The sequence below is a fragment of the Ursus arctos genome, unplaced genomic scaffold (assembly GCF_023065955.2).
Source record: "Ursus arctos isolate Adak ecotype North America unplaced genomic scaffold, UrsArc2.0 scaffold_27, whole genome shotgun sequence".
In the NCBI taxonomy this organism is placed as follows: Eukaryota; Metazoa; Chordata; class Mammalia; order Carnivora; family Ursidae; genus Ursus; species Ursus arctos.
The window spans coordinates 30,283,381-30,296,147 of record NW_026622952.1 but is presented as its reverse complement, the minus strand read 5'-3'; the positions used below and the strand labels follow the sequence as shown (position 1 = coordinate 30,296,147).

The 12,767-nt window shown below is 37.7% G+C and overlaps 1 pseudogene; it reads right to left on the bottom strand.

The window, feature by feature from the left end:
• Nucleotides 1-2,156: 2,156 nt before the first annotated feature.
• LOC113262055 (small nuclear ribonucleoprotein F-like) lies at nt 2,157-2,408 on the bottom strand (annotated as a pseudogene).
• Nucleotides 2,409-12,767: the final 10,359 nt, after the last annotated feature.

Genomic DNA, 12,767 nt, shown 5'->3' with positions numbered 1-12,767 from the left:
ATAAGGTATCTTGAACAGACACACACAAAATAAGGTTTTATGTAGATGATGAAAGTGTTGTTACCAGAGGTTTGTAGGAAACTGACCTTTAATTTACCCTAGAAACAATAGTCTGTATTTGCTAATTCAGTGTTCACAATAACTTTATAGAACGTAACTCCCATGAAAAATGAGAATCTACCATGTATCCAGTAATGTATATGTAGTCATATTTATATATATATATATTTGTAATTATATATAAATAAATTATATATATTCTATATATAAAAAATTATATATAATTAAATTATATATATAAAATTTAATATATAAAATATAAAATGAGAATCTGCCACGTATCCAGTAATGTATATGTAGTCATATTTATATATATAATATATATATTTGTATTATATATATTAGAGAAAGTCAGAGAGAGAAAGTACAAGCAGGGGGAATGGCAGAGGCAGAGGGAGAAGCGGGCTCCCCCCTTAGCAAGAAGCCTATTGTAGGACTCGATCCTAGGACCTAGGGATCATGACCTGAGCCACCCAGGTGTCCCACATATATATATATTTTAAAAGAAAAACGTGAACAATCCTAACTTAATCAGTGTCATAGAAGTTGTACAAGTGAATTACTTTTATGATTAAATTTAAAGTCCCTTGTATGTGAAATGGTTTCCAATTATTTGCTTTTACAGAAGTTGAAAGGATCAAATCAAGTTGGTAGCTTGATATATCATTAAAAATACTTTAAGATTACTGTTTTCCTTTTATCATGTAACTTGCAAGTTGTCAAATAATTGCCAGCGATTCTCGAAAGGTATTAAATGTTGCTTTGTGTTTTTTTTCTAACTGGATAAAAGTGGATATTAAATAAACTATTACTTATGTTAACGGATACATTTAGAAAAAGTGATAAAACAATGTCAGTATAAATTAAATGAAATGTTTATAAAAAGTCTGAGATATAAACATTTTTAAATATTTAACCTTAGTATAAAAACATTTAGTACAAACAATGTGTAGGTGAAATATATTTTTTTAAAACTTATTTAAGTAGGCATAGGAAAAGAAACAATTTGAAGTGATAAAGGAAGTCTCACTTCATTTATCTCCATGTAGTGATCCAATTTCCATGATCCCCTCATTTTTTTCCATTGATTATCTAACAACTTTATAATTTGTTAGATTTATAAATGTAATTATAAAATATAAAATGTGGGGCGCCTAGGTGGCACAGCGGTTAGGCGTCTGCCTTCAGCTCAGGGCGTGATCCCGGCTTTATGGGATCGAGCCCCGCATCGGGCTCCTCCACTATGAGCCTGCCTCTTCCTCTCCCACTCCCCCTGCTTGTGTTCCCTCTCTTGCTGGCTGTCTCTCTCTCTGTCGAATAAATAAATAAAATCTTTAAAAATAAACAAACAAATAAATAAATAAATAAATAAAATATAAAATGTATAGATGGACATGAAATAGGTATGTCCGTTTCTGACCATATCTTTTCTTGGCCTAATAGTACTTTGAAACCATTATGGCCCTGAACAAAGTATTTACATATGTTAGAGTGAATCTTCTCATTTTTGGGTTCTATAAAGTTGACTTAGTTATTTGCAAATTCTGTATAAAAAAAATCAGAACATTTTTCACATCAGTCAAAAAGCTTAGCGTTTAACTGGGATTTAAATACTCATAAACAGCGAAATTTATCCATTCATTTAAAATTTATTTCCTGTCTTTAATCCATTCTTTTGAAAAAAGTTTGTGTAGAAATAAATATATATAGAAATATATATAGAAATATATATATACACACACACACACACACACACACACACACAGGGGCGCCTGGGTGGCTCAGTCATTAAGCATCTGCCTTTGGCTCAGGGAGTGATCCCAGCATTCTGGGATCGGGCCCCACATCAGGTCCTCTGCTAGGAGCCTGCTTCTTCCTCTCCTACTCCCCCTGCTTGTGTTCCCTTTCTCGCTGGCTGTCTCTCTCAAATAAATAAAATCTTAAAAAAAAAAAATGTGTGTGTGTGTATATATATATATATATATATGTATATATATATATTTTATACACACACATATATATATACATACATATATATATACATGTATATATGTGTGTGTATATATATATATATACATAAATCCCTACAAAAGATGCTAGTCTCGCATTTCCCCATCTTTTTCCTCTTCAATTCCCCTGATATAAAGGGCATTATTACACCTTACTAAAACTTCACCCATCATCCAGACAATGCTCCATCTGTGTGTTCTTGTGTGTTTGCACACTGAATATTCATATAGCCATCTGCTTACACCAGGTAGCCTGTCTACTCCATTCCCCACTTAAGCGGCACCATTACTTCCTGTTAATCCATTGAGGAAAGATTTGGGTTTGAGGGGCAAACTCATCTCAACTCCAAGCAAGCGCTGCAGGCCACTCACTGCCTACCCAGTTGTCATCTGTACCTCATGACTACAGTCTTTAATTTTTTGAATTGTTTTCTCTGTCAGACATACACATGTTTTGTGTGGTTGGCCCCTAGGCCCTTCAGTGTGGTTAATATTAATGTGAATAACTTAAATTTTTTTTCTAATACAGTTTCCTGATGGGATTGCTGTAGAATAAGGGAATGACGTGATCAATCAGTACATAATCCTACAATCTTACTGCAATGCCAAATCTGTTTAGCTAGAATCAGTGGTTTTGGTTTTAAACAGAAAATCAAATTTATAAAATACATTTGGCCAGCACCAAGTTAGCTCTGAAGAAGGGAATGAGTCAGGCAACCTAGTGGGCATAGTCTGGTTCTGGATGGCTGATGACTCCCAGACGCATTAATCAGCATGCCCACCCTGATGTAAGAAATAAGGCTCTGTGGGTTCAGACAGTCTTAATTAAAGCAAGCCATCAGACCTGGGAAACCTTCAGCTGCATCTCATTAATTTCAGGTTACACATAAGTTAAGGATTGCTCCATAATGAGTCTCAGCCGTGAGTTACAGATGTTCAGTTTGTTAGAGTAACCTTAGCCAGTCTCACTTAAGCGGATCTAGCATAGATGCACTGAGTTAGTATAACAAGGAATATTTAACAAGGGTCCAAATTCCCAGACATCCTTAGGGCTACTACATGCCACGGGCAATAATGCTTCCTCTCCAATTTCAAACTCGATTTGGCCTATATTTAGTCCAATATGTTAGATCAAATCATTAAAATTCATAACATTCACTTGGCTATGGCATATTATCATTTTTATGTATCATTGGATCTGATTTCCTAGTAGTTAAGAATGTTTGGGACTATGTGCGTGATGGGTATTAATTTTACAGGGTTTTTTTTTGTTTTGTTTTTTGTTTGTTTTGTTTTGTTTTTGGTAATAATTTTGGCTTTGATACCAGGGTAAAGCTCTCCTTATAAAGTAAAAAGTACCTCCTCCTCTTCTATTTTCTTTAAAAAGTTGTGAAAAATTGGAGCTATTCTTTCCTACCTACTCAATTGAATTTACCAGTGAAATTAGTTGGATCTATAGTTTTCTTTGAGGAAAGGTTTTGATTAATAATTCAATTCTTTTATAGATGTATGGTTTGCCACATATGATTGTTTATTCTGTTTTGATGTTTTCTTATATCATTTATTTACTCTAAGTTGTCAAATTAGCATAAAGTTATTCATGTGCTTAATATCTGTAGGAGATAGAGTTTTATGTAATATTTTATCAATATTAATATTGTATTTGTCTAGTGTTTTCTATCAACATTAACCTTTCAAAGTATCAAATTTTCATTTATTCCATTTTGTGTTTTTTTTTTTTACCTGTTATTCGTTCTTACCTATATTCTTATTTCTATTTCTCTGTATTATTATAGCTTTATTTTGTTCTTCCTCTCCTAGGTTCTTAAGGAAAAATCTTTTTTTTTTAATTTTATTTATTTATTAGTATGTCCGAGTGGGTAGAAGTTCAGAGGGGGATGGACAGGGAAAGAATCTCAAGCCAAATCTGTGCTGAGCACAGAGCCCCATGCAGGGCTTGATCTCATGACCCTAAGATCATGACCTGAGCAGAAACCAAGAGTGGGTTGTTTAAATGACTGAGCCACCCAGGAGCCCCATTGAAAAATCTTTGATAATTGATTTCATAACTTTCTCCACCGAAGGCATTATAAATGTGTTTATAAGCTATAGTTTAGTGGCATTTCCACAAGCTTTGATAATTTATATTTCCCTTTTCATGTAGTTCAATGTATCTTGTAAGTTCGGTTACATTTTCTTCTATGACTTATGGATTGTTCAGTAAAGTTGTATTAAATATCCAAATATTGGGATTTTTTCCTGGATATTGAATTTATATTCATTTTTTTTATAAATATTATTTTGTTATTTTAGTCACCATACAGTACATCCCCAGTTTTTGATGCAATGTTCCATGATTCATTATTTGCATATAACACCCAGTGCACCATGCAATACGTGCCCTCCTTAATAACCATCACCGGCCTATCCCAATCCCCCACCCCCCTCCCCTCTGAAGCCCTCAGTTTGTTTTCCAGAGTCCACAGTCTCTCATGGTTCATTCCCCCTTCTGTTTACCCGCCTTCATTCTTCCCTTCCTTCTCCTACTGATCTTCCTATTTCTTATGTTCCATAAATGAGTGAAACCATATGGTAATTGTCTTTTTCTGCTTGACTTATTTCACTTAGCATAATCTCCTGCAGTCCCGTCCATGTTGCTGCAAATGTTGTGTAATTGTTCTTTCTGATGGCTGAGTAATATTCCATTGTATATATGGACCACATCTTCTTAATCCAGTCATCTGTTGAGAGGCATCTCGGCTCCTTCCACAATTTAGCTATTGTGGGCAATGCTGCTATGAACACTGGGGTGCATATGGCCCTTCTCTTCACTACGTCTGTATCTTTGGGGTAAATACCCAGTAGTGCAATTGCAGAGTAGCTCTTTTTTAACTTTTTAAGGGACCTCCACACTGTTTTCCAAAGTGCCTGTACCAACTTGCATTTCCACCAACAATGTAGGAGGGATCCCCTTTCTCCACATCCTCTCCAGAATTTGTTGTTTCCTGCCTTGTCAACTTTTGACATTCTAACTGGTGTAAGGTGGTATCTCAAGGTGGTTTTGATTTGAATTGCCCTGATGGCTAATGATTTTGAACATTTTTTCATGTGTCTGTTAGCCATTTGTATGTCTTCATTGGAAAAGTGTCTGTTCATATCTTCTGCCCATTTATTGATTTGATTATTTGTTTCTTGTATATTGAGTTTGAGAAGTTCTTTGTAGATCTTGGATACTAGACTTTTATCTGTAGTGTCATTTGCAAATATCTTCTCCCATTCCGTGGGCTGCCTCTTAGTTTTTTGACTGTTTCCTTGGCTGTGCAGAAGCTTTTTATCTTGATGAAGTCCCACAAGTTCATTTTTTCTTTTGTTTCTCTTGCCTTTGGAGATATGTCATGAAAAAAGTTGCTGCGGCCGATGTCAAAGAGGTTGCAGCCTATGTTCTCCTCTAGGATTTTGATGGATTCCTGCCTCACATTGAGGTCTTTCAACCATTTGGAGTTTATCTTTGTGTATGGTGTGGGAGAGTGGTCAAGTATCATTCTTTTGCATGTAGCTGTCCAATTTTCCCAGCACCATTTATTGAAGAGACTGTCTTTTTTCTACTGGATGTTTTTTCCTGCTTTGTCAAAGATTAGTTGCCCAAAGAGCCGAGGGTCCATTTCTGGGTTCTCTATTCTGTTCCACTGGTCTATGTTTTTGTTTCTGTGCCAGTACCATGCTGTCTTGGTGATCACAGCTTTGTAGTATAGCTTGAAATCCGTCAACGTGATGCCCCAGCTTTGTTTTTCCTTTTCAACGATTCCTTGGTGATTCGGGGTCTTTTCTGGTTCCAAACAAATATAAGGGCTGTTTGTTCCAGTTCTTTGAAAAATGTCATTGGTATTATTATTGGAACGGCACTGAATGTGTAGATTGCTCTGGGTAGCATAGACATTTTAACTATGTTTATTCTTCCAATCCATGAGCATGGAATATTTTTCCATCTTTTTGTGTCTTCTTCAATGTCTTTCAAGAGTGATCTGCAGTTTCTAGAAGATAGATCATTTACCTCTCTGGTTAAGTTAATTCCAAAATAACGTGTGATTTTTGGTGCTATTGTAAATGGAGTGGATTCCCTAATTTCTCTTTCTTCCATCTCATTATTCATGTATAGGAATGCAACTGATTTCTGAGCATTGATTTTGTATCCCGCCACATTACTGAATTGCTCTATAACTTCAGGTAGTTTGGGGGTGGAGTCTTTTGGGTTTTCTATATAGAGTATCATCTCATCTGCGAAGAGAGAGAGTTTGACTTCTTTGCCAATTTGGATACCTTTTATCCCTTTTTGTTGTCTGCTGTTGCAAGGACTGCTAGTACTATGTTGAATAATAATGGCAAGAGTGGACATCCTTGTCGTGTTCCTGATCTTAAGGGAAAGGCTTTCAGCTTTTCCCCGTTGAGAATGATATTCACTGTAGGCTTTTCATAGATGGTTTTTATGAAATTGAGGAATGTACCCTCTATCCCTACAGATCAACAGAACTAGAAGCTGGTTCTTTGAAAGAATAATAAGGAAAGGATGCTGTATTTTGTCAAATGCTTTTTCTGCATCAATTGAGAGGATCATATGGTTCTTGACTCTTTACTTGTTGATGTGATCTATCACACTGATAGATTTGCAAATGTTGAACCACGCTTACATCCCAGGGATGAATCCCACTTTGTCTTGATGAATAATCCTTTTAATGTACTGTTGGATCCTATTAGCTAGGATCTTGTTGAGAATTTTGGCATCCATATTCACCAGGGATATTGGTCTGTAATTCTCCTTTTTGATGGGGTCTTTGCCTGGTTTGGGGATCAAGGTACTACTGGCCTCATAGAATGAGTTTGATAGTTTTCCTTCTGTTTCTATGTTTTGAAACAGCTTCAGGAGAATAGGTATTATTTCTTCTTTGAATGTTTGGTAGAATTCCCTGGGGCATCCATCAGGCCCTGGACTCTTGTTTTTGGGGAGGTTTTTGATCACTGCTTCAATCTCTTCATAGTTAATCAGTCTGTTTAATCAATTTCTTCCTGTTTCAGTCTTGGTAGTTTATAGGTTTCCAGGAAGGCACCCATTTCTTCCAGGTTGTTTAATTTATTGGCGTAAAGTTGTTGATAAAAGTTTCCAGTGATCCTTCCTATTTCATTGGTGTTTGTCATGATGTCTCCCTTTTCACTCATAATTTTATTAATTTGGGTCCTTTCTCTTTTGAATAAGTCTGGCCAGTGGCTTATTGATCTTATTTATTCTTTCAAAGAACCAGCTTCTAGTTCTGTTGATCTGCTCTTCTGTGCTCCTGGTTTCTAATTCATTGATCTCTGCTCTAATCTTGATCACCTACCTTCTCATGCGTGGGTTAGGCCTGTTCTTCTGTTCCAGCTCCAGCTTCTTGAGGTGAGAATATAAAAACTGTATTTTAGAATTTTCTATTCTTTTGAGTGAGGCTTGGATGGCTATGTATTTTCCCCTTAGGACCACTTTTGCATTGTCCCATAAGTTTTGGACTGATGTGTTTTCATTCTCATTGGTATCCAGATATTGTTTAAACTGATTTTTAATTTCCTGGTTTACCCAATCATTCTTGATAGGATGATTCTTAGTTTCCAAGTGTCTGAGTTTCTTCCGAATTTTTACTTGTGATTGAGTTCCAGTTTCAAAGCATTGTGGTCTGAGAAAATGCAGGGGATAATCTCAGTCTTTTGGTATCGGTTGAGACCTGTTTTGTGATCCAGTATATGGTCTATTCTGGAGAAAGTTCCATGTGCATTTGAAAAGAATGAGTATTCTGTTGTTCTGGGGTGTAGTGTTCTATATATATCTATGAGGTCCATCTGGTCCAGTATATCATTCAAAGCTCTTCTTTCTTTGTTGATTTTCTGCTTAGGTGATCTATTAGTGAGAGCGGAGTGCTGAGGTCCCCTACTATTAACGTATTATTATCGATATGTCTCTTTATTCTGGTTAAGAGTTGGCTTCTGTAGATTGCTGCTCCCCTGTTGGGGGCATAGATATTTATAATTGTCATATCCACCTGTTGGACATATGCTTTAAGAATAATATAGTGTCCTTCTGTATCTCTAACTACAGTCTTTAGTTTAAAATCTAATCTGTCTGATATGAGAATTGCTACCCCGGCTTTGTTTTGAGGTCTATTGGCATGAAAAATGGTTTTCAATCCCTTCACTTTCAGTCTGGATGTATCTTTAGGTTCAAAATGAGTCTCTTGTAGACAGCAAATAGATGGGTCATGTCTTTTTATCCAGTCTGGAATCCTGTGGCCTTTTATGGGAGCATTTAGGCCATTCACATTGAGAGTGATTATTGAGAGATATGATTTTAGTGATGTCATGTTGCCTGTGAAGTCTTCGTTTCTATAGAATGTAAATTTCTGTTCTGTATCACTCTTGGGGCCATTTTACTTTTATAGAACACCCCCTTAATATCTCATGTAGGGCTGTTTTGGTGGTTTTGAATTCTTTCAGTTTCTGCTGATCCTGGAAGGTCCTTATCTCTCCATCAATTCTGAATGACAGCCTTGCTGGATAACGGATCCTTGGCTGCATGTTCTTCTTAGATAGAGCTTCGAAAATTCCCTGCCAACACTTCCTAGCCTGCCAGGTCTCTGTAGACAGGTCTGACATTATTCTGATATTTTTCCCTCTGTACGTAAGGATTTTCTCCCCACTGGCTGCTTTCAAGATTGTATCCTTGGATCTAATGTTTGCAATTTGCACTATTACGTGATGTGGTGTAAGTCTGTTCTTATTGACCTTGGGACGGGTCCTCTCTGCTTCTTGGACACGAATGCTTGTTTCCTTCGCCAGATTAGGGAAGTTCTCAGCTATAATTTGTTCAAATATCTCTTCTAGACCTCACTCTTTCTCCACCCCCTTGGGGATTCCAATGATTCTGACATTGGAATGTCTCATTGAGTCAGTAATCTCCCGTAATCTGCATTCTTGAGATTGGATTTTTTTGAGGCAAGTTTCTGTTTTAACTTTCTTTTCTACCATCCCATCCTCAATTCACTAATTCGTTCTTCTGCCTCATTTACCCTGACTGTCAGAGCATCCAGTTTAGACTGCATTTGATTCATAGCATTTTTAATTTCTGCCAGACTCGCTCTCATTTCTGCCCTTAGAGATTCTATATTCTTGTTAATATTTTTATTAATAGTTTTTTCAAGCCTACACATCATCTTGACCATTGTTACTCTGAACTCCATTTCTGATAATTTGGTTATATCCATATCCATCAGTTCTGTCGCAGAGGCCACAGACTCATTATCTTTTCTTTGTTGGGGGGATTTTCTCCTTCTCGTCATTCTGATGAGTGGTTGTGGGGAAGTCCAGAGCCCAAATTATTGACTAGGACACAGGTAGTGTGCACTTGTTTTATAGGGACCTTAGGGATGTGGGCTTCTGGATTTTTCAGCCTGCCTTCTTGGGGAGGAGCCTGCCACGCTGAAATTCAGGCAATCCTGTTTGGGTGGAGTTGCCCATCCCCTGCGAGGGGAGATGGGGATGGACAAACGTGAGCTGGTATTTCCAGACTTTTGTTCTCTGGCGGCTTTCCCTGGTGGTTTTCTGTGGCTCTTCTGAGAGTCAGAGCAGCAGTGGCCGAATCCTAGCCTCTGTCTCAGAACAGAGAGATCGCAGTCCGCTCTCCACGGAGCTCTCTTGGCCACTTTAACTCTGTTTCTGTCGGTGCTGCTAAAAACTCTGCAGTGTCCCAGGATGTGCGCCCCACAGTTGGTTTCCTAGCCCTCACTTCTAAGGCCGGCTCGTCTCTGTCCTTTGTGCTTCTAACACCGCCAGCCACCCCCAGTTCCCATGCATGCTCCCGAGCTCCCTGTTTAAGTATGGTTCGCGTGCGCTCTGGGGCACTGTGTGCACTCCCGAGCTTTCGGTTTCAGTCTAGTTTGAGTGTGCAGTCTGGAGCTCGGGTTTTCAGTCTGGAGCTCGGGTTTTCAGTCTGGTCACACGTGCATTCCCAGGCTCACGGTCTCAGTCTGCTCTCTCACGGGTGCCGGTCTGCGAGTCCGGCCCGCTCCCCAGGGCAAGTAGCCACTGCCTCCTGGCGCCCGAGCACATCAGCTCCCTCCCCCTTCCATTTATCCTCTGATATCTGTGCGCGGATTCACAGCTCCCTGCTTCGTACCCCAATATTCAGCACTGGAGATGTTCATTTGTAGAGATCCAGATGTATCTTCCTGTGTCTCAGGCTGATTCCGTGGGTGTTCAGGATGGTCTGGTAGATAACCAGCTCGACTCAGGGAACCAGCTGAGAAAGGGGTCCCCTACTCCTCCGCCATCTTTTCTCCTCCTTGCAGAAAGTGGTTGCTTTTCTGTTCATAGAGTTTCTGCTGCTCTTTTCTTCGTTTTTCAGTTGCATTCATAGGTATTCAGAATGGTTTGATAGCTCTCTCGCTGAATTCCTGGGACCAGACGAACTTTAGGTCTCCTGCTCCTCTGCCATCTTGGAACGTCCTTCTAGAAACTTCTACATTCACACACCTCTCAATGATCCAGCAATGATTATCTGGTTGGTGGATATTCCGTGGCCTCTTCTCACCTACCTCCCATCCTTTCCGCTTGTTCCCTGCTTGTCAGCACTTTCAAATCCTTATGCTTGTTCAGAAAGTTCTGAGCATGTACGATGGAAATTTTCAAGAATATATACAGTGGATTCTCCAATTTCCACGTATTTCCAGGCTGGCCAAGGAGACTCCTGAAGTGGACACCAGAATCACCATTGAGAAGGGAGGATACTGATGCTGGAGTCTCTGGGTACCTGATTATCCCTTCGTCCCGGCGCGGGAGCAGTGGGGGCGGGCACCGGAGCCTGGTGGCGCTGGCCACAGGTCGACTCCCACCATCCCCACTGCAGTTGGTCTAGTAGTTTTGGAAGCCCATCTCCAGCTCTGCAGTGAGCAAGTTGGAGTGAATGAGAGCCAGTGACCGTGCAGTGCATGCATGCCGAATTTATATTTTTCACTTAATCGTTTTGATACTTTTTAGGTAAAAATTTTAATCTTGAAGCTTATTAGATTACATCTTTATAACTTTTAAATATGCTATGTAAGATCTTGTATATTTAAAAAAGAATTTATAGCCTAAATTAGGATATGTGGTGAGTGTTCAATGTACACTTGAAACAATATATCTTCTGTACTTTAGTATAATATTTATATACATCAATTAAATCAGTTTTCATAGCGTTTATTCTACACTCATTTTTTTCTATTTCTATCAATTACAGAGGGAGAGTAGTTAAACACTCCATCTGTAATTTTGGAGTTGTCCATTTCCATCCCAGGAGCTATCTGGTTTTGATTCACGTATGTTGACATTCTCATATGTATATGTAGACTTCAGGTTGTAATGTGTTCCTAGTGAACTAGTTATTTTACCATTATGAAGAATCCTGTCATCTTGGGAAATACTTCCTGTCTTGAAGTATACCTTGTCTGATATAGTCATATCAGCTTTTTCTACTTTTTGACTACTAGAAACAACCTGCTATGAGTTTTTGAGTGCAAGTGTTTATGTGGACACATGTTTTCATTTCTATGGGGTAGATATTTAGGATTGATAAGTTTTTTGTTTTTTGATGTTTTGTTTTGGCAAATTGACAATTTAAAAAAAGTTTTAATATCAGCAGATTGCTAGGTTTTAGGGTATGCTTAACTTGATGAGACATGACAGTACCACTTTCCACTCGCACCAGCATTTCATGTGATTTCTGGTTGCTCTAGTCAGCAGTTGGTGTGTATGTACATATAAAACTTAGTGTTTAGGCATACTCATAGATATGTCATGGCATCCTGTTGTAATTATAATTTGCATTTCCCCGATGACTTTTTGTTGAGCAACTTTTCATGTGTTCTTTTCCCTTTATCTGTTCTTTGGTGGTGTATCTGTTAAAAGTTTTCTACATGTCTGGTAAGTTTTTCTTAATGAATTGTTAAACTTATTTATATATATTCTGAAGACACTGTATCAGGTAATGGTTTTGTAACATTTTCTACTGGTCTTTAGCTTTACTTTCTATTTTGTTAAGAATGCTTTCAAATAGGGAAAAGTGATGAAATCCAATTTATCTATTTTTCTTTTATAGTTTGTTTTGTGTATCTTCCTTATGAAATCTTTTCAATGAAAATAGGAAATTCTCTTACATTTTCTCCTGAAGATTTTATAGATTAAATGGAAAAGTATAGGTTGATTAATTTCAAGGTAATTTTTGTCATCTTTGTATATAGCGTTAAGTAAAGGTATAATGTAAGGTTATCCATTTGTCCCAGCAACATTTGATGAATATATTAGTCTTAATTCATTGAAATGACACCACTGTTAAAAATTAACAAGCATACATAAGTAGGCCTACCTCTTCTTATTCTACTTCATTATTTTATATTATTTTGACTTTCAGTTACATATATTTTATTTTTAGTAGCTTCTTTAGAGTTCACATTATACATCTTCGAATTTTCAACATTTAAGAGTTAGTATTTATTCTACTTTCCACTTCACTCTTGATTCCAAATTCCCACTTTTTCTTATTTCATACTTGACACTTTACATGCTCTGTGCTGTTCTCTTTGACTATTGTTTTCCTATCTGTCCCTTCCACACACTGTTGAAGTTCCACCTTCAATGCTACTCTTT